The following is a 22296-nucleotide window of genomic DNA, read 5'->3' on the forward strand; positions in this document are numbered from 1 at the left end:
TGGCACTGGCCACTTTTAAGCAGAGAAGACAAATACATTTTGGATAACTTTCTTTTCTCTCTTCTCCAGTAAATGACAAATAACCTTGCTCTCTTTCCTTCGCTAGTGAAGAAAATCCCTCTTAGCGTAGTAATGCTTCTGTTTGCACTAAGAGTTAATAGTTCAGAGCTCAAAAGAAAAGACTTGGCATGGGCAAGGATGGGAGGAGAATTATGCAGCCAAAATATTTCTCTTCATTTTTTCCTCCAACTCTGGGAAGGAAGAAAACATAAAACTGAATATTATATTAAGCATTAAACAAGGAATATATTCTCACTCTATGATTAAAGTGTAGTGATGCTATTTTGATGATGTCAGGTATAATAAAATAAACTAAATAAATTATGAAAAGTAATCCTGTTTTAGGAAGTTATACTGGTTGACATGTCATATCTTTTCCATTTGTAGTTTCCTTAACTCTGATTTGTTGCCAACAAAAATTGGTGTCGGTTAAGATGAATAAAAACCTAAGCATGGGAAGAAGTTGATGGATAACTTTATGTGGTGTGCATGGAAAAATCCTCTTCAGGAAAGTATCCAAATTGCTAACTGGAAAAGGGTGGGAAGAATAACTCATGTCAGTGAAGAAAAATTTATGAAAAATCAAAAGGTCAGAACTTTGGATATTTGTAAGTTAAGGTGTATTTTGACTTGTTCTGAAGAGATTCAACAGCTACAATTGAGCTGTATTATTTCCAATAAAATTACTTGGCTCAGATAAATATCCTATTTCATTACCTCACTTGCCATGAGGGCAAGCGAAATATACCAGTGCAACTAACAAGCCAAATTACACAATATTTTTGAGAGATCTTGAATCATGGAAATGTAAGCTATATTGCACCCATGTTTCTTTTCATGTACCATTATTTTAACCAGAAATTAGCTGTTTGAAGCAACCAAAACTATTCTCAAACTTTTTTATCTTGTCTCTTCTATATGTAGAAGAAAAATTTAAATATGACAACTGTCCATTGTGCTTAAATTGCTTGTAATTTAAGTTTAAAATTTAAAATTAAAAAAGTCAAATTACTAAAAGCTGGTGTTTATGATACTTCATTTAAAATACCACTAATTAATTAAACATAGCATTAAAACAAGTATGTTACATGGATAAGTTTCTATGTATCAACAATCTAGTATTCAGAAAAATAAATGTGCTAAAAACATTGATGTGATACACATCTCATTATCAGTCTATCAATTTCTATTTATAAGTATAATATATATTGATACATATAAAGTTCAATAAAGGGAATATGATAAATCCACAACACAGAGATAATGCCTGGTAATTCTTTCAGGAAAACACACTTTTATGCTTTCTTCTTTTTCAGATTATCTTACAAAAATGATGTTCTCAAAATTCTTTATAACCTTTTACCACCTTAAAATATTAATAATATTTTTCCAAGTGACTAATTTTTCTTTTATAGCATCATTCTTTTTTCTTTCCTCTAACACTAAACAAAACATCTACCTTGTCCCCGGAGGCAAAATCTGCTAATGCTTTCTAATCTAAGTGAAAAGCGTTAGTCTCCTTTTATGGTGAGGAAAGTGAATTACCCAGAACTTCATTTACTTATTCACATTTACGCAACTAGTAACAGCTTAGGCTGAAATTGAAACAAGTATGTATGACTTCACATTCTGCCTTCCCTCACCATGTTGTACTTATCTATCTTATTGTCAAAAATCTAAATGTTAGTATTAGTTTATAAATAAACATTGCTAGTTCTTAAATTATATTTAAATCTTAGTTATTGCTAAGTCATCAATGATTATTATCTAAACATCATCACTAGCAAATTAAGCTACCTGCCAAAATGTATTATTTTTAAATTCGAAAAGCAAGAATTATATTAGCTAGCACTTTACCTTTAATTACTACTTCTTGGATGAGTACTAGTTTGTAAAGCTCCAAGGCCAGCCTTTCTTCCTTCTCTTCTCACTTCCTTTTTTTCTTACTTTTATCAACACATATTTGGAGGATCAACTACATGCCACATTGTATGTTAATGTGCTGTATACCATGGAAAGACAAAAAAAAAAAAAAAAAGAGTGACTATCCCATCCCATTGGAGATTAAAGACTAGTGATGTTGAATTTAGGCATCAAATAATGAACAATGGTAATTCTAATAACACTGTAATGGAATGTATAAACCATGAGGAAAAGAAATAGGGTAGGCATGTGGACATGCAGAGTGGGAGCAGCTAAAGAGGGTGTATCTACTAAGTAATGGATCAGAAGCTCATACAGCAAGGTCATGAATTTAGAAAACTAAATTATAACAGGAATCAAGTAGTGTTTGGTCTAACAACAAGCATCAGAATATTCTGCCAAGAAGTAAAATAGGAAAAGTGCTCAAAAGCAAATGTACAAAAACATTTTTTCCAGGCCAATCAATGCTTGGTATAGGCAGGAGATTACACCTTTAGCTTGTAAGACTTAAATTCAAAAGGTAGAACTGTGGTTGGTTTTAGTTTCAGGAGGGGATACAGTAAGGGAATGACGTTGCTGCCCTAGAAGATAGCTACAGCACTGGCTAAGCTTGAAAACCCAGACTAAGACTTAAAAGCATATGTTTGGAGTATTGTTGCAAGAATGAAAGGAGCGAGAACTCTAGGATAGAGCAGGAATGAGTTAACGTCTCTGGTTTACAACTCCTTATATCACTGCTGGACGAGCCTTAGGATTGGTTGTAACCATGTGAAATGCCAGAACATTCAGGGTCCCTCAAGTGGTCTCAGTTATACAGAGAGAGTATGGTGATATCCTAAATTCAGACAGGTCATAACAATAAACAGGGACAATAGAAAAGAAAGAGAAGAAGAAAAAATCTAAGATTCAGAGAAACACCCTTGGGGCTGTTCTTCCTTTCTGAAATTCTAAATGACTAATTTGTCCCTGGATACCACAAACATCAATTACTCATTCCTAAACTGCTTAGAACATTTTTGTCAGTTAAAAAAAAAAAAAACAAAAAAACATTTTTCAATCATTATTCCCAGGTTATATAAGTAGAATTTAGACATAGCCCCTTTGAGCATTTTTGTTTTATGATATATAGGATGCTGTATTTTGAATTGGGTAAATTTCCCGTGACTTTATGTTAAGGCCTCCCAGGATCACGTTCTGTAATACTGGAGAAAAGAAATGTGATTCCGCTGAGGTTATGTGTAAGTTATGACATTCTCATAAATGTTGACTTGGATTACCCTAGAGAAGTAGCAAAAAGAGGTACTCCACAGAATAGCCACCAATAGCAGGTAAGAAACCTCTTGTTACATCCAGGAGGAAAAATATAACATGGATTACAGCAAAAAATATATGTTTTCACTGTAGCTATTGTAACACTACCATTGGGATTAAGAGCATAGTCTCTGAAGGTGGGATTCTGTGATTCTTGGGTTTCAGTCTCAGCTTTGGCACTTACTAGTTCTGTGATGTACTGAAGTCACTTAACCTCTCCATGTCTCTCCTTGCTTATTGGTAAAATAAGAACATTATAATAGGACCTACTTCAAGGGTACTATAACAGTTATCTGAGATAATGTGTAATAAATACTACATACATATAGGTATGTATATGCAGTATTCTAACCAGAAAATTACAGTTATTATTATTATCATTTCTGATTCATGATACCTTGCATAAGTTTTGACTGTAAATAGATCTAGCAAGGCCAAACCCAAAGAAAGCTTGTTAGGCTTGGATAAGGAGGCTCCCACTGTAGCTTCACATATAAATGCTTGCTTTCTCTTCCATGAATGCTTTCCTGATACACCCAACCTTGCCCCCATTACGTCCAGTGTGCAGCTTAGACCAAAATAGATCAGGTTTGATCCAAGCACGATTGGAATTAGCTTTTTGCTTCCCCGCCCCTAGACATTATACTTAACATTAGTTTTCTAGCAATTTAATTGTACATTAACTCATATTCTTTGAATTTAGGTTGAACTAAAGTCTATGTTGCCCCAATATTGTGCAAGTTATTGATGAGCTCTACTTCTTTGTTTCTCTTATTTAACAAATTACCTATTTTAGTTCCATTGTTCCCAGTTAAAAAGTGACCTCATGCTTGCTGACACATGTTCAGTGGTTATACAAGAAATGTTGATATTTGTCGTTTGTGCATTCAGTCTCCTTTTCTCACTGTCTCAGTTCTGCCCTCCAATTTCTTTGAAGCCATTATCCATTTGACATGAAAAATGGACTTACAGTCTTGTGGCTAATTATTTCAAGGGGAGGTGAAAAAAAATCTCGAACATGGCATGATTAACTCCATCTGCTTTAACTACAGCAATTGCACACTTCAGAATTTCTTTGTAATGACAACTTTTCAGCAGTTTACTTTTGTTAAACATTGCATTCTATTGCATCAGGCCTAATCTGATTTTTCTATAAATCTTCAGAGAATTAACCCTATCCCCATGGCACGTTTTAAAAGTCATAATTTTTTTTTGTGTGTGTGAAATTTTATGCAACTAGATTGTCTTTGTTAATTTTTACCAAATTAGTATCACCTCTTGTGTAGTTATTCAAGTCTTTAGTTCCCTGGCTCTTCACTAAAAATTCAGGTTTAAATGACCAGAGAAGTCCTACAAGTTTTGATTAGCTAACCTGATAACAGCCTGATAGTCTTGATAAAAGGGCTCCCACCACAAAAGTGAGTGATCTTGTTGTGGGGGACTGTCTTATTGAAGATCTGAGGTAAACGGCTAGAGTTGGGGTTTGAGACCAGACTGAGGAGAATGCTTCACATCAATGATGTGTGACTATTACCTCAACTAATCAGCTTCATATCAGAAATGTTTCTCTTGTTGCCATCAGACAGAATTCTCTGTAGTAAAGCTCTGAATATTAACTAGCTCTCAGTTCTCTTAGACAGATACTTAGGAGTGAGATCGTTAAACCATATGGTTATTTGATGTCTTACTTTTTGAAAAACTACCAAACTATTGTCTAAACTGGCTACACCAATTTCCATTCCCATGAGCTATGTATCTCTACATCCTTACCAACATTTATTATTGTCTATCTTAATTATTATAGTGATTCTAGTTGGTGTGTCTGGTGTCTTATTGTGGTTTTAAATTGCATGTCTGTGGCCAAGGGAATGGGAGTAGGCCAAGTTAAAATACCATGAAGTTCAATAGTTTTCTGGAATATATTTGCTCTTCAGAGTATGGTAAGCCTTGGAGTAGAGTTCTCAAAAAGGTGATTTTTCTGACTTTTAGTTGTTTCTGTGAAAGAGACGACTCACCGAGGTCCACAACATTCTAGAATCCAACATATAGAGGATACTAAAAAAATATGTACACACTTTAAGAGAGGAAAAACTCTGTATTAAAATTGTAATATTCAAGTCATAGTTGACTTCTATAATTACAACAGGTGTTAAGCATGATTTGTATTTATCTTTTGTCAAGAGTATCTATTAATTACAATTTTAATAGTTTTTTTCCCTTCTTAAAATATGGATACATGTTTTTGGCACCCTCTATATTATTGTAATGATTTCTTCTGTTACTTTAACTTTATAAAATTCGATCCTTATTCAAAAATTCTGTACCTTTATTTCTCTCTCTTTTGTTACCTCAACTTTAAAATTTTTCTCCCTTAGAAATTTATTTTGATGAAAGCTAGCCAACAATTTAACTACCATCTGTTAAATGATACTTTCTGTCTGCAGATCCTTATCATTACTCTTTGTCATAAATAAGCATGTTTATTAAGAATGATATATCTATTTATACTTTTTTGAGCAGAAAAGCTAGAAAGAGAAAAACAGCTTATTGAAACATGACACAGATATTACCTACTTTTTACATCATGTATCTGAAGTTTCACCAGGTGTAATTGTTACTTGAGCACAATGACCAACAGAGATATCCAATGATTATGTAAAATTCTCCAGCTGCATATTTAGAAAACACAATAACAATGATGATAGTGATGATGCTGGAAGCAGTAATGACAACAAATACTTATGTAGTGTCTGCAATGTGCCAGGTTCTGGCCTAAGTATTTAAATGCATTAATTCACTAAACTTTCACTCCAACTCTATAAAGGAGGCACTATAATGATCTTCTTTTTACAAAGGGAGAAACTGCAGTACAGAGGGTTAAATAACTTGGTCATGGTCACTCAGAAAATGGTGCAGCTGGGATTTTCAAACCTTTGCTGTTAAATCCTTTTGCTGCCCTTGCTTCATATAAATTACTGAAGGCACAGGAGGGGGTCAACCGGTACTGGTAAAACTGCACCTTGGATTCACTCAGACACTAGAGGAGAACAACTTCTGGGGACACAGCACCTGCAGGCCTCCAAGTTTAAGATGGAAGATCTGGGGAAGAGAGTTTTGGGGTGAAGAGATTCCTATTATCCAGATGACTTGGGATATAAGCTTCAGTCTAGAAATCTATTCCCTGCCTACTAGCCTGGAGGGAAGCGTGTCAGGCAGTGTAGCTGTACTCAGCTAGAAAAATAATCACTGGAGTAACAGGAGTTTGAGTTCTGAGATGAGCTGTTAAAATATTCCATACCAGCAGCAATCTGCCTCTTGCATCATGACAATTCTAGGCATGCCAGACAATATACACGATAACTATGTCACCCGTATGGGCCGATTCAGACACACAAAGCTACTAGATTACCCTCACATGAGAACCCCAGGCATACTACTGCCTCCTCCTCTTCAGAATCCAGGAAGGACCCTGGCCATCCTACCCAGGCAGCACACAAAGCAAGAAGGGCCTCAGCTGAGATATTGCCAAATTTTGGTGACCAACCTCTCTTTTATCTTCTTTCATTTGCATGAAAGCTTTATGGTCATTTTCCCAAATGTTATCTGGGCATTGGTTTCATGTAATCACTTCAGTCAATGAATACGTGCCTGTTAATTTTAAAATGTTGATGTTGACAGGTGGCAGGTAGTGACAGTTTGTAAGAATTTTATGTGTTTCTAAGCATTTGTTTACTTTAACTATTGAATGTAAACTTGGAATTTCCTCAACATGTAATGTTAAACATATGCCACTGATTTTGAACTCAATATAATGCACAAAAGTATTTATAAAAATCATATGCATTTCAGAATGTCATGGGGATGTGCTTTGGTAGAATCTGCTTGTGTTTTCTGTAGTTAGTATTTAATTAGCCAACATCATTTTATATTGCACACAAACTTTATGAACACCCTTTACAAGAGTTTGATTAGTGGGTTAATTTAGTGGTGATTATAGAACAAAAAATTGTGCTATGTTTACATGGTAGGTACAAGTAACTAAATTAGACATGGTTACTAGTGGTTGAATTGGTAGAATATTCAGCATTATGTAAATTTACATTGCTATAGTAGAGGTCAGGGAGTACCTTCCCTCCCATTCTGATGATACTTCGTTAGACTACACAACCTGGTAACACTTGCAAACAGTAACAGAGAAAAGGAAAATTGTTCTTTTGTCTTATCATGATGGCTGCAGATTACTGTGTATTCTGAAGAAACAGATTACGCTATAACAGAATAACATGATTTTGTATGCACATGTAGGTTCAATGACATGACCATTCTTTCCACCATACTTGCCCCCAATGGTGATTCTTGACTGGATTCTTATAACAAACTACATTTTCTCCTACTGTATATCAGAGACGTCTAACAAAACAATAGTTTGAGTCTTCAATTGTAATTTATATCCAGTGACATATTCAAGTCAGTTTCTCAGGAAGAATTCAGGCAACTTTTTTTAATATTTGCAAAATATTAAGTAAATTTTCAAAAACAACTTCTGTTTTCTATTACTGATCATTTTTAGCTATTTGTTTTCCCACATCTTCAGAGAAATATTACCTGTCGTGCTTTATAGAATTGCTCATGAGCCTTGTGCTGAGGTTTTATGGGTAAATGGATTCTCTTGTCTCTGAATGGGGAAGTTCTCCAAGGTCTTCTGGGTCTTGACAGGGTCCATCTATCTTGATCTGTAAGAACCTTTGATAGAAATGCTCCAACTTGGTCCCATGCCTCATAAGCACTCACTCCACCAGGTTCTGCTATGCAGTGGTAGAACTTTCACAGATCAAAGTAATTGTTTTTCCTTCATAAGATTGTCAACTCCAAAAGATACAATAAGAAACACTGCTCCTAGGGAACAGCTCCTTACTGAACCCATAACTTTTTGAGGTTATCATCAACCCAGTACCCATTAGAATATCTTGCCTTTTCTATCCTCGTAGTTTTCCTGTCCTCGAGTTAACAGTTTTAAATGACTATAAAAAGGGAAAAGCTGGCACGCAGCACCCTTTGGTAGAGGCTGCTCCTGCCCCTGCCTGTGGTGCACTCACCTCTAATGGCACAGAGTGTGGGCTGCCAGCAATTCTCAGCAGCCCCTTCCTTGGATAACCACCCTAGTCCAAAGATTCTCGAACTCTAGCATATGTCTGAATCACCTGGAAGGTGGTTAGAACACAGATGGTTGGGTCTCAAATGATTAAACTGAGCATTTTGCTTTCTAGCCCTGGCATTTGTAACTGATAGAAAAGAGTTCCTGTCAGCTCTACTGGAGATTCTGGGGACTTGAACAGAAGTAGTGGGTTAGGAGCAGGGAGAGAGAAGCAATAAGCACACCCACACCTACATTCATAGTAACTCTCCTAGCTCTGGGTTTTAGTATCTCCTGAGGCCCAGAAGTGCTCCCTACTTATAAATGCTGTGACATAGATTGATGCCCAATAAATTCCTCCTTCTGCTTTAGCTGATGATTTCTTTTTTGTCTTTGCTACCAAATCTCCCCCAGCTAACACAGTCTTCTGCATCTACCACTGTGTTCGGTAAGTTGTACATACACACGTTTGAGGATGAATGAATGGGTATTCAGCTGTATGGGTTTGCTCTTTTTTTTAAAGAAGAGGGAAGTGACAAATCAATATTAAGGAAGAAGATTGTTATAAAAACTGATAGAAAAACTTAAAAGTTATGGCCTCTGAGTTCATTTAAAGTAAAGTTATACAAATTGTGTCCCCAGAACAACAACGTCTTTCAAGGAATCATTTCATTTCATCTAAGTTATCAAATTTGTGGCAGAGAATTGTTTATGATATCCCCTGTTTATACTTTTATTTTATTTATTTATTTATTTTTTTGTAGAGACAGAGTCTCACTTTATGGCCCTCGGTAGAGTGCCGTGGCATTACACAGCTCACAGTAACCACCAACTCCTGGGCTTAAGCAATTCTCTTGCCTCAGCTTCCCAAGTAGCTGGGACTACAGGTGCCCGCCACAACGCCCGGCTATTTTTTGGTTGCAGTTTGGCTGGGGCCAGGTTTGAACTTGCCACCCTCGGTATATGGGGCTTGTGCCTTACCGGCTGAGCCACAGGCGCCGCCCTATACTTTTAATACTCATAAGATCAGTGGTGATGTCCCTTTTTCATTCCTGATATTAGTAATTTGCATCTTCCCTTTTGTTTTCTTGGTTAACCTAGCTAGAAATTTATAAATTTTATTGCTTTAAAAAAACAGCTTTTTCCATAAACTACTTATCTATTTTCAGTATCCTTAATTTGTGTTTTCATTTTTATAATTCCATACTTTTTTCTTACTCAGGATTTAATTTCCCTTTATCTTTCTAGTTTTCTAATGTAAAAAGCTTAAACTTTAAACTTTAGAATTTAGATTTTTCTTTTTTCTAATATATACATTCAGTGCTATAAATTTCCTCTTAAGCACTTCATTATATTCTATAAATTTTGTTATGTCGTATTTTTATTTTCATTTAGTCGAATATATTCAGTTTCTCTTAAGACTTCTTATTTTACCCATGTGTTATTTCAAAGTACATTGCTTAACTCCAAATATTTTGAAAATTTTCAGCAATCATTCTGTTACTTTACTTTAATTTTCTTGTGAAATGAGAGCTTACTTTGTATGACTGCTACCCTTTCAACTTGAAGGTGGGTTACCTTCATGGCTACCATTTCTTATTTGTTGGGCTTTCAGTTGATTACCTCTGGGTTACATGGCCCAGAATATGGCCTGTGTTGATGAAAATATTCCATGTGAGCTTGAGAAGAATGTGCATTTTGATTTTGTTGGAGAAAGTAGTTTATAAATTTCAGTTAGATCCAGTTCATTGATGATAGTGTTGAGTTCAGCTATACATTATACTTAATGATTGTTTTACCTGCTGGATCTGTCAATTACTGATAGAGGGGTGTTTTTCGTCTTCAATTACAATAATGAATATTTATTTTCTCTTTGCAATTCAATCAATTGTTATTTTTATTATTTTTTTATTTTTTACACTCTGTTGTTAGGTATCTAAACATTAAAGGTTTTTATGTCTTCTTGGACAATTGACCCTTTCGTCATTATGCAATGTCCTTTTTATACCTGATAAATTTTTTGTTCTCTGAAATCTACTTTGTGTGACATTAATGTCATCTTCCAGGTTTGTATTCATTAGTGTTAGCATGCTATATCTCTTCCCATCTTTTTATTTTGACCTGAGTTTTAAATTTTATTGTATTTATAACTGTTTTCTTTCATTTCCCTTGCTCTTTTCCTTTCTTTTCTTTATTTATTGGGCTTCCAATCCTTTTTTACCTTCTCTAGGTTAATTGATCATTGTTCCCATCAGTTATTTTCTGAGCTGCTTCTGTTCCTGCTGAACTCTGATTCTCTATACTCCTCCTTCTCAGGCAGTGGTTTTCCTGTGACTTCAATTCTCTGGTAGATCTAAGCAGAGATGTTGATTTTCCATTTGTTTAGTTTTTCTCTTGTTATAAGGATAAGATTGATGCGTTTGAGCTAGTCACACATTGGGATGTAAGTCAACAATACTTTTTTATTTACAAAATAATAAAAACTAAAATCATAATTATGCCATCGTATTTTAAAGACATAAAGGAAGACTTGCTGATTAAAATTTTCAACACCTTCCCAGAGGTAACTCTGACATTGTATTTTATGTGAGCACTTTCCTGTAGAGAAACAGCTGTGATTAAGAGATATCCCTCAATGTAGAAACAACCTAAATGCTCATCGATACAGGAATGGATTAACAAGCCAAGGTATATGTGTACTGTGGAATACTGTTCAGTCATTAAAAAAGATGGAGCCTTACATCTGTTGTATTAGCCTGATAGAGTTGAAACACATTCTTCTTAGTAAAGTGTAACAAGAATGGAGAAATAAGAATCCAGTGTACTCAATTCTAACATACCAATAGACAGTCTAATTCATACCCACATAAGAGAAAAACTCAAATCAATTCAAGGTGGGGGGCAGAAGAATGAGAGAGTGGGGAGAGGGGAGGAGAGAGTGGAATGTGGGGGTTACAGTGTATAGCACACCTCTTAGGGGAAGGATACAATTATAAGAGGGACTTACTAACAAATGCAAACAGTGCAACCTAATTCTTTGTACCCTCAACAAAACTGAAATAATTTTAAAAAAAAGAAAGAAAAAGAAATTACGAGAGAGAAAAAAGAAACATCAATTACTCTTTTCTTTTTTTTATATTTCTCCACCCTTCTGTGTTCCAGGAAATAGCTTAGTGCAAAGAACAAACAGCCTTCTCCATGTGATTAAGATAAGACCCCAGTCCACGATTTGTGACTCTGTGAGACTAACAGATGAACTCCTAGATTACCTGTAATAAGACCAGATATAAACCTTCCAAATCCCATTCATTGGATACAAGTATTTATCTTAAGAGCTTGTCCTCTAATACCTAGCTAGATGCAGTGATAATGGTTTCTTATTCAGTTGACTGAGACTTTCCCTGATGCAAAAATAGTCCCCACTATATAATTATCCACATATATAACTCATTTATTCTTACTTATAAATGACAAAGCAAAACTACCCTGCTGGGGCACTCAGATCTGGAGTTCTCTCCCTATTGCAATAGCCTGAATAAGTCTATTAGTTCTTTTGATTTTTATCTTTGACATACCCTCTGAGAAAATTGATATTCTTCCCAGATTTATGAAAAAGTGTTAAAGCCTATATAATTTTAACTTGTTATGAGTTTTTCAACATTAAAATATCATAATAATTTCAAGACATAATAAAACTATTTGGCACTTAGTCATATTTTTCCATGCCCAAAATGATAAATCACACATTATTAGTTTCAAGAAGCAAGTCATGATTTTAATGTAAATTTACTTATAATAAGAAGTAACTGTTTTTCAAAGTATTAGTTTTATTTTGATAGATTTCATGGAAAATTACTATATTAATTAAATCCCTTCCCAATGTTGTGTCAGTTCTAGAGTTATATATAATCTTGTTTTGTTATCCAATTTGAGTCTTAATACTATGTTGGCACAGAGTCAGAAATAAATGCAAACAAACATAAAAGTAAATATCCTAACTCCAGTCATACGTTCTTTCAAGATGTTTAACAGTGATGCCTCTTGCAATCCTGTGCTCTGAGAACCATGGACTTTGACAGTCAAATTCAATTACCTCATGTCCTTGGCAGTATATATTCTTGTAACAGGATGTTAAAATGGAAACCTTTCTTTTCAGTTTTGGCTGAGACCTCAAATTTCAAGAAGAAAACAATAGCAAGCAAGTGCTTCCACATTCCACACGAGGTGATATACTGCCTATATAAGACTAACAAAGAAAACAGTACTGAAATATAAATGAAAAAAGTTTTGTACCCTAAATGAATAGCATAAAATTTTTGAGGCTAAAGAAGCTCAGAGGAATAATATGTGTGTGTGTGCGTGTGTGTGTATTTATGTGCGCATGTGTACAGAGTTACTGAACTGCTATGGTATTTTTTTTTTCCTTTCCTCCAGTCAAAAAGGCAGAATAGAAAGGAGGGTTTCTTATCCTTAATAGAAGTCATCTAAGGGGTCTTTAGTCATTCATAAAGCTTGAGTCAAAGGAAGGGTACACAAATGCCTGAAAAATCTCAGAGAGACAGAAAAAGAGAGAGACAAAATTTTATCACACATTTACTGAAATATGGGTTTTCTGTGATCTAGAATTGTGTCATATGACAATAAACTGGTCAAAGACAAATTTAAATTGTGACAAAGAGGATGATATGCAGATTTGGTATTACCTGAGCCACAGGAATCTATCTTTTGAAATCCAAGTCTAAGGAAGGAATCTTGGGTTGTGGGGGGAGGGACCAGTGAAATCCATATCATCCTGGTAATGGGAAGTGCAGTAGAACACTTCATGAAAGAATCAGATTGAAACATTTGTTAAAGCAAGATCGCAACAGTACCAGGTAAGTAGGATAGAAAACTGTGTTAATAAGTTCATGAGTGGAGAAGAGGCAATGATTGAAAACGGAGATGATGAAGACACATTGACTTTTTAACTGCAGGCTCCATACCTGAACGGATGCAGGAGGAGAGTGTAGAAAGAGATCATTTGATTAAATATAAGTGAGAATTTTGGAACAATTGCATGAGTCTGGACAATTTTATTTCTTAAATAAGATCAGACAATGATATGAGAATGTGAATATCACCAAGGAATAGGATGACCAGCCCCATGGACAAAATTTGAATGGGCAAAGGAACCAGAATACAGTTATTTTCAACGTGTATTTCATAGAGATATATTTTTTTAGAGTAAAGCTATAAGAAACTTCTGGTGTTTTACATCATTCAAAGCAGGGGTCATTTTTTAGTCATAAATTTTCTTCATGAACACTCCCACTAACTTTAACACACAGTTAAGTTTCATAACTTGTCAAATACTGCCTTCCACTTCTCTAGTCCTCAGTGTTCACCAATCCTTTGAACTCCTAGAACATAAATTTCTTCTACCTTCTAGGTTGAATTCTGTTTAAAATGTCTTGCACTGTTCTTTAATAATTTTAATGAGCTATATTTGATAAAAAAATTTAAAGTATTTAATATCTATCTTTACATGTGAGACTGCAACATCACACTCAAGATAATGGATTTAGCCATCAATTCCAAATGTTTTCTCATCATCCTTTGTAAGTTTTCCCTCCCATCACTCCCCACTGGCCCCCAGCCCCAGCAAACAACTAGTCTACTTTCTGTGATTATGGATTAATTTTCAATTTCTGAAATCTTATATAAAGTATAACCATTTACCATGGACTCTCTTATACTTAGCATAATCCTTCTAGCATTCACCAATGTTACAGAGTAGAATTCCATTATGTGGATGTTATACAATTTATCCATTCGCTTATTGATGAACATTTATTTTCAAACTACTACTACTACAAATAAAGCTGCTATGAACATTTATATAAAATGTATGAAGATCTTCCATTTCTCTTGTGTAAATGTCTAGTTGTTACATGACTGAGTCATAAGGTATTTCCAAACCATTTTCTCAAGTGGTTGCACAATTTTTACATTTCCACTAGCAATGTATGAGAGTTTCAGTTGACTCTCCCACTAACACTTGTTATTATCAAACTTTTTAATTTTATCTATTCTACTGAGTATATAGTAATATCTTATTATAAAATTAATTTGAATTTCCTTTCTATTTAATGATGTCAAACATCTTTTTATATGTTCATTTCCCATAAATTGCTGAGTTACAATGAATAAGCCAAAAAAGATAACATATGTAATCATAAACATGCTCAGTTAACCCTAAGAAGACAAAAAAGGGAAAGACAAAATGAGGCAAATAGAACAAAAGTAGCACAGATATAATATTAATCAATAAATATCAGTAATTACATTAAACATAAATGTTAAAAGGCTGAGATTTCTAGATAAGGATTCCTAGATAAGATTCTATTATCACTGCCTGAAAGAAAACTGCTTTAAGTATAATATAGCAATGATTACAAGTATTTGAATGGAAATAGATACCATACTAATATTAATGAAAACAATGCTAAAGTGGCTATAATAATTTCTGACAGAGTGGGTTCCAGATTTAAGAATATCATTATAAAAAAGAAGAGTCAAGGCCATTGTTTAATGATAAAAGAAGTCAATTAATGGGAAAAATATAATAAAATATGTGTATATCAAATAAAAGAGCTTCAAAATATATCAAAAGTAAAATGATGGTACTGTAAGTAAAATTGTCAAACTCACACACAGAGGGTGAGAATGCATTTTTCTTTAAATATATAGAAAGCAAAACTATCAATCAATTACAACTCATTGATAGTGTATTCAACAATAAAATACATATTCAAAGTGTACACAAAGTGTTTACTGGAAAAGATTATAATCTCAGCCATAAAGAAGTCTCAATGCATACAGAACATGTTCTCTAATCAAAATGAAATTAAATTAGTAACCAATGAAAGTAATATATAAGAAAAGTCCTGGAAACTAAAAGACAATCTTTTAAATTCATAGATTTAAGAAGGAATGAAATTAGACATTAGAAAGCTTAGACATTAGAAAACTGAATAAAAATGAAAATACTGCAATCAAAAATTTTAGGCTGTAGCTAGCTAGAACAGTACTTGGAAGCAAATTTCTGGAAGTACATGGATTTGTTCAAAAAAGAAGAAAGTTATAAAATCAGTGATCTACACTGAGAAAATCAGTCCCTATAGGAGCAGAATAAATGAAAGAAGCAAAAAATAGATAAACACCACAGAAAAAATAAAGGTTGCTTCTTTTAGAAAACCAATAAAATTGATCAACCTCTGTTCAGATTGTTAAAAAATAAGAAAAAGACAAAAACTACCAAATTAGGAATAGGAGAGTGGACATCACTAGAAATTTGACACACATTGCAAGGATCATAATAAATTTTATGCCAATAAATGCAACAATTTCTATGAAATGAAAAAGTCTCTCAAAGTCACAAACAAAGCTCACTCAAAAAGAAATACATAACTTGAATACCTTTTTTGTTTGTTTGTTTTATTTCTTTTACTTCCCCCACCTCCCCCATAACTTGAATACCTTTAAATTTATTTCAATAATTGAATTTATAATGTTTTCCTACAAAGAAAAATATAGGATCAGACAACTTCATGTGGAAATTTTATCAAACTTTTTTTCCTTAAAATAACTAGATCTCATTCTGTCCTCAAGGCTGGAGTGCAGTGGCACAATCATAGCTCACAACAGCTATGAACTCTTGGGCTCACTACAGCTTTGAACTCCAGGGATCCTTCTGCCTTAGCCTTCTGAGTAGCTGGGACTATAGGCAGGTATCACAACTACTTTTTAAATCAGATCTACCAAACATTTAAGGAAAGAATAATAAAAATTTTACACAATCACTTTCAGAAAACTGAAGAGGAAAGAACATAACTCTATGTGCCCATTATTATCTTAATATCAAAACAAAATAAAGAAAATTAGATATGAATACCCATCATGAGCATAAATGCAAAAGTTCCTAACAAAGCTTTAGCAAATCAAATCCAATTCTCTCTCAGGGAAAAAAACAAACAAACAAACAAACAAAAAAAACAATATATAGACACATAATACATATACATATGTGTATTATATACATATATATCATAAATATTTAAAATATGTATATGTATAAATATATTGTAATCACATGAAGTTTTATACCAGGAATACTTGTTTGGTTTAAGATTTGAAATCAACCAATGAAATTCTTCTTATTAGCAGCTAAAAAGAGTAATCTGAAAAGCTGGAGAAAAGTGATTGGTAAAATACACCATCCATTTTATAAAAAATTCTGAACAAACTAATAATAGATGTGAACTTTCTCCAACTGTGAAAAGACTGAAGTGGTTTGATACTGGGCTGGAAAAGTTTTTTCTGCGTATCTGGAATGCCTTGGTTTGTGACTCTTAGACGAAATAAGGACAGTGTATGATGTGCTGTTTAGGATCAAAAATTCTCCTAGTGACCCTCAAAGTCAATTTCTTTACTAAAGTTTGCCAGTGGTTCAAACACTTTGACAAGCCTGGCTGGAGTTACAGCATGGTGCATATATGGCTTATGAGTATCCCCGGGGAATTCTCCTGTAGATTGTCTCTCAAATGTATGGTGTTTAGCCTCATTTTCTTTGTTTTTCTGCATCTTGTACTTTGTCTGTAGCTAATAGTACATGTATATGCTATGTGAAGTCTGAGGACTCCTTCCAAATATCCATAAAGGGCATCTATGAAAACTGAGAGTTCATGACGTACTTAATGATAAAGACAAAATGCTATTCCTCTAAGTTGAAGAACAAAGCAAGGTTGTAGAGTCTTATAATTTCTAGTCACCATTATTCTGAAGATTCTAGCCTGTGAAATCAATTTGAAAAAAAAAAAAAGGCAATCATTTAAGTTGAAAATCCTACAAAACCTTCAAATAAAACTATAAGAACAAGTAAAAATGAGTTTAATGAGATAGCAAGATACAAGTTTAAGTTAAACAATGAATTATATTTCTATGATACAAGCAATGAATAACAGAAATTGAAATAGTGGGAATAATACCATTTACAATAATATAAAATATAAAAAAAATTAAGGATAAATTTTATATAAGGTGTGGAAGTTCTATACACTGAAAACTACAAACCATACATAAGGTTAAGATAATATAAATTAAAGACCTAATATGTGGAGAAACATTGCCAGTTCATAGTTGGGTGACTCAGTGTTGTAAAAACATTAATTCCCTGCAAATTTATTCTATGCAATGCCAATCATCACCCCAGAAAACTTTGTTGTAAAACTTGATGATTTGTTTTTAAAATTTACATGGAAATGCAAAGAACACAAAATAGTAAAACCACTTTGTAAAAGAAAATCAACTTTGAAGCATATTACACTATCCCACTTCAAAAGTTATTATGTAGATTTAATGATCAATAAAGTGAAATATTGAGATTCAGAGACTTTCCAGGTAGCTGAACATGAGGCAGTTCATGGAGCATGTGGTATCCCTTCTCCCATACCTAGCCCCGAGAGTCTCTACATCTGTATCCTTTGTAATAAGCTGATAAAGAGAAGTAACTCCACAGGATGCTGAATCAAGAGATTCCCCTAAGCCCAGGAGTTGGAGGTTGCTATAAGCAGAGTGACACCATGGCACTCTACTGAGGGTGATAAGTGAGACTCTGTCTCTACAACAAAAAAGAGAGAGAGAGAGAGAGAGACAGAGATAACCCCAGGGAGATGCAGAAAGATGGTATACCAGAAGGATCATTCAGCTGAGCTTACCTAGAATGACTGGGAAAAAGAGAGAACCCAGCCATACCTGGTGTGGGAACCCTAACCAGAGTCATAGTTCAGGGAACATGGTGAGGAGGTGGTGAGCTGGATATAGTGTATAATCCAGAATGGTGGGAAGCTGATGAATTAGGCAAGTGATTATGACAAGCTTGGATCAGCTATCCTCCCCCACCCCCCATGGAGATCCAGGACAGGAGGACGCCTTTTTGGTGTTTTCAGTTGGGGGAAGCTGCACGTTGAATGGAAAGCATGGAAGAGTGAGAGGAGTCATACAGTATTCAGCAACCAGATTTGAATGCTGGTTGGAGTGGATTTGCCATAGGTTTGGTGGCTGGTGAGGCAGCCATACTGAGAAGGTCTCAGTGGCCAGGGGGCTACTATAGTGGGAAGAAACATGTGAAGGTCTTAGCAGGGGCCTAAAAGAAGGCTGTCTTAATGTTGCCTGCCAGAATCAGGACTCCACTTTGGGACAGGTTGAGGGACTCCTGAACCCCATGGAAACTGGAGTCAGGAAACACACTAGACCTGCCCCCTGAAGGATTATTGTGAGCTTTAAGATCCCAATCCAGCAGGATCTGAATGCTGAGGAAACAATCAGAATATAACCAAAGGCAAATAAGTTTGGAGTAAGGACCATAGACATAGAGGATGCTGTCTGTGCTATCTTCTAAAAAAAAACACAGTACCACCTGGTTTCCTAGCAACATATTGCAATATTCTGTCATCAAGGGCAAGAAGTTCTGTTTGAAACTAAGGAGGCAGTGAGAAGGAAAAATGAAGACCAGGAGGTGAACAAGAAGAAAGAACACATTAGGAGTCACTAGTAGAAAAATGTGGGGACAATAAAAAACCAAAACAGAGGAACTCCCTCATGGGAGCATGAGGATGCTACTACAGAAGATTCCACCTATAAAGAATTAGTGGACTTTCCATAAAGGGAATTTAAAATTTAAATGATAAAGACAATAAAAGGAATGGATGAAGAAATAGAAAGACAGAACCCAAAGTCCATTGAGAGATATGTAGAATACAGAAAGGATATGGCAGAGCTTAAGGAAATGAGAAGACAATCAGGAAATGTAAAGATGCAGTAGAAAGTATCAAAAATAGGTAAGACCATGGAGAAGAAAGAATTTCAGAGCTAGAGGACAAAGTTTTTGAGTTAACCCAGGTAGTTAAAGAGGCAGAAAGAGAGAGAAAGCAGAACAGGCGCTTAAAGAGCTACAAGAGTCCACAAAGTGTTCAAACATACAAATAATAGGGTTTCCTGAAGGGGAAGAAGATTATCCCAAAGGAATGGAAGCCCTACTGGAGACTATCATAAATGAAAACTTCCCAAGATGTACTAAAGACCCCAACACACTCTTTTCAGATGGATATTGAACCCCAGGTCATCTCAACTCAAACGGAGCTTCTCCAAGACACTTTGTAACGAAACTATTCAAAGTCAAGATGAAGAAAAAATTCTTCAAGCAGCCAGGGTTTCTACAGAGGCAGAGCCATTAAGATGACAGAAAACTTTTCAACTGAACCCTTTTAAGCCGGAAGAACATGGTCATCCACCTTCAACATTCTTAAACAAAACACCTGTATCCTGCTAAACTAAGCTTCAAAATTGATAGAGAAATCAAATCTTTTGCAGATACATAAGCATTAAAGAAATTCACCACCACAAGACCAGCTCTACAGGAAATAATCAGACCTATTCTCAACAGTGACCACACCGTAGACTACCAACAAAGTAAACACCCAGAAGCTAAAAGTGAAAACACAGTTCCCACAATGGTACAAAGGATAAAACTACACAATGGATGTTCACAAAATAAGATGAATAGAACTCCATCACACTTATTGATTCTCTTAATAAATGTCAATGGACTGAAATCACCACTGAAGAGGCACAGGCTGGCTGATTTAAAAAAAAAAAAAAAAGCACAAGCCATCCATATGCTACCTCCAGGAGACACACCTAGCCTTGAAGGACAAATCAAGACTCAGGGCTAATGGATTAAAAACAGTATTTAAAGCAAATGGAAATCAGAAGAAAGGAGGGTTTGCAATCTTATTTTTAGATACAAGCAGATTTAAAGTAACTAAAGTTAAGAAAGACAAAGATGGACATTTTATACTAGTCAAAGGAACAATTGAACAAGACATTTCAATTTTAAATATTTATGTAAGATCTGTTTCAGATTTATGAAAATCTCATCAGCCCATGCTACATACTCCCAAATCAACCTCAGCAAAATCAACCACATACAAATCAACCTCAGCAAAATTAAAAGAATAGAAATTATACCTTGTATCTTCTCAGACAACAAGGCAATAAAGGTACAACTCAACTCCAACAAAAATGTTTATCCCACACAAAGACTTAGAAATTAAACAACCTTATGCTGAATGATAGATGAGTTCAGGAAGAAAAAAAAGGAAATCATTAAAATCCTCAAACATAACAACAATGAAGACACAAGATACCCAAACCTGTGGGAGACAGCAAAAGCAGTCTCAAAAGGAAATTTATAGCACTAGATGCCTACATTTGAAAAACAGAAGGAGAGCACATCAACAAATTCATGAACTATCTTATGGAATTAGTAAAAGAAGAACAACCTAACCTCAAACCCAGTAGAAGAAAAGAAACAACCAATATTAAATCAGAGATTAATGAAATTGAAAACAAAAGAATCATTCAGAAAATTAACAAAACAAAAAGTTGGTTTTTGAAAAAATAAATAAAATTCATAAACCATTGGCCAGATTAACCAGAAACAGAAAAGTAAAATCTCTAATAACCTCAATCAGAAACAATAAAGGGGAAATAACAACAGGTGCCACAGCGATACAAGAGATCATCTCTGAGTACTACAAGAAACTCTATGCTCAGAAATTTGACAACATGGAGGAAATGGATCAATACCTGGAATCACACCCTCTCCCAATACATAATCAAGAGTAATAGATCTCTTGAACAGACTAACTTCCAGAACTGAGATGGAAGAAATAATTAAAAATCTCCCAAACAAAAAATGTCCTGGTCCAGATGGCTTCACACCAGTATTTTATCAAACCTTCAAAGAAGAGTTTACACCCATATTGCAGAATTTATTCCAAAAAATTGAGAAGGAGGGAATTTTCCCCAACATGCTCTACGAAGCATGTAAAGCTTCATCACCCTGATACCCAAACCAGGAAAAGACCCAATTAAAAGGAGAGTTTCAGACCAAATTCATTCATTAATGAATATAGATGCAATTATTCTCGACAAAATCCTAGCCAGTAGATTACAGCTACACATTAAAAAAAAAAAAAAAAAAAAAAAAACTTTCATCATAATCAAGTATGTTTCATCCCTGGGATGCAAGGTTGGTTTAACATACTCAAGTCCATAAATGTAATTTACCATATCAACAGAAGCAAAAACAAAGACCATATGGTCCTCTCAATACATGCAAAAAAAGCATTCAATAAAATTCAACATCTTTTTCTAATTAGAACTCTTAAAAATATAGGCATAGGTGGCATATTTCTTAATCTGATCAAACCCCCCAGCTAATAATATTATACTGAATGGAGTAAAACTGAAAGCTTTATCACTCAGAAAGCTTTATTACACAGAACTGGAATTAGACAAGTTGTCATCTATCGCCACTACTATAAAACATAGTGCTGGAAGTTCTAAACAATACAATCAGTCAAGAAAAGAAACAAAGGACGTCCAAATGGGTGTAGAGGAGGTCAAACTCTTGCTCTTTGCCAATGATAAGATTGTATACTTAGGGAACCCTAAAGACTCAACCACAAGACTCCTAGAAGGAATCAAAAAATACTGCATTGTCTCAGTATATAACATCAATATCCACAAATAAGTAGCCTTTGTATATGCCAATAACAGCCAAAATAAGAAGCTAATCAAGGACAAAATTCTCTTCGTAGAAGCTACAAAAAAAAAAAAAAAATGAAATATCTAGGAATATACATGACTAAAGAGGTGAAGAACCTCTACGAAGAAAATTATGAAACTCTAAGAAAAGAAAGCAGAAGATATTAACAAGTGGAAGAACATACCATACTCAACACTGGGAAGAATCAACATTGTGA

General features: G+C 34.5%; 1 long non-coding RNA gene across 1 annotated transcript in view; it reads right to left on the bottom strand.

Moving 5' to 3' along the window:
- The window catches only part of LOC128560406 (uncharacterized), an 84238-nt gene that overhangs the window by 9560 nt on the left and 52382 nt on the right, over nt 1-22296 (bottom strand). Inside the window, exon 2 of the long non-coding RNA XR_008372948.1 lies at nt 1918-2062. This is a non-coding gene — a long non-coding RNA (uncharacterized LOC128560406). The remainder of the gene's footprint in view (nt 1-1917; nt 2063-22296) is intronic.

Source organism: Nycticebus coucang, chromosome 11, assembly GCF_027406575.1.
Source record: "Nycticebus coucang isolate mNycCou1 chromosome 11, mNycCou1.pri, whole genome shotgun sequence".
Lineage (NCBI taxonomy): Eukaryota > Metazoa > Chordata > Mammalia > Primates > Lorisidae > Nycticebus > Nycticebus coucang.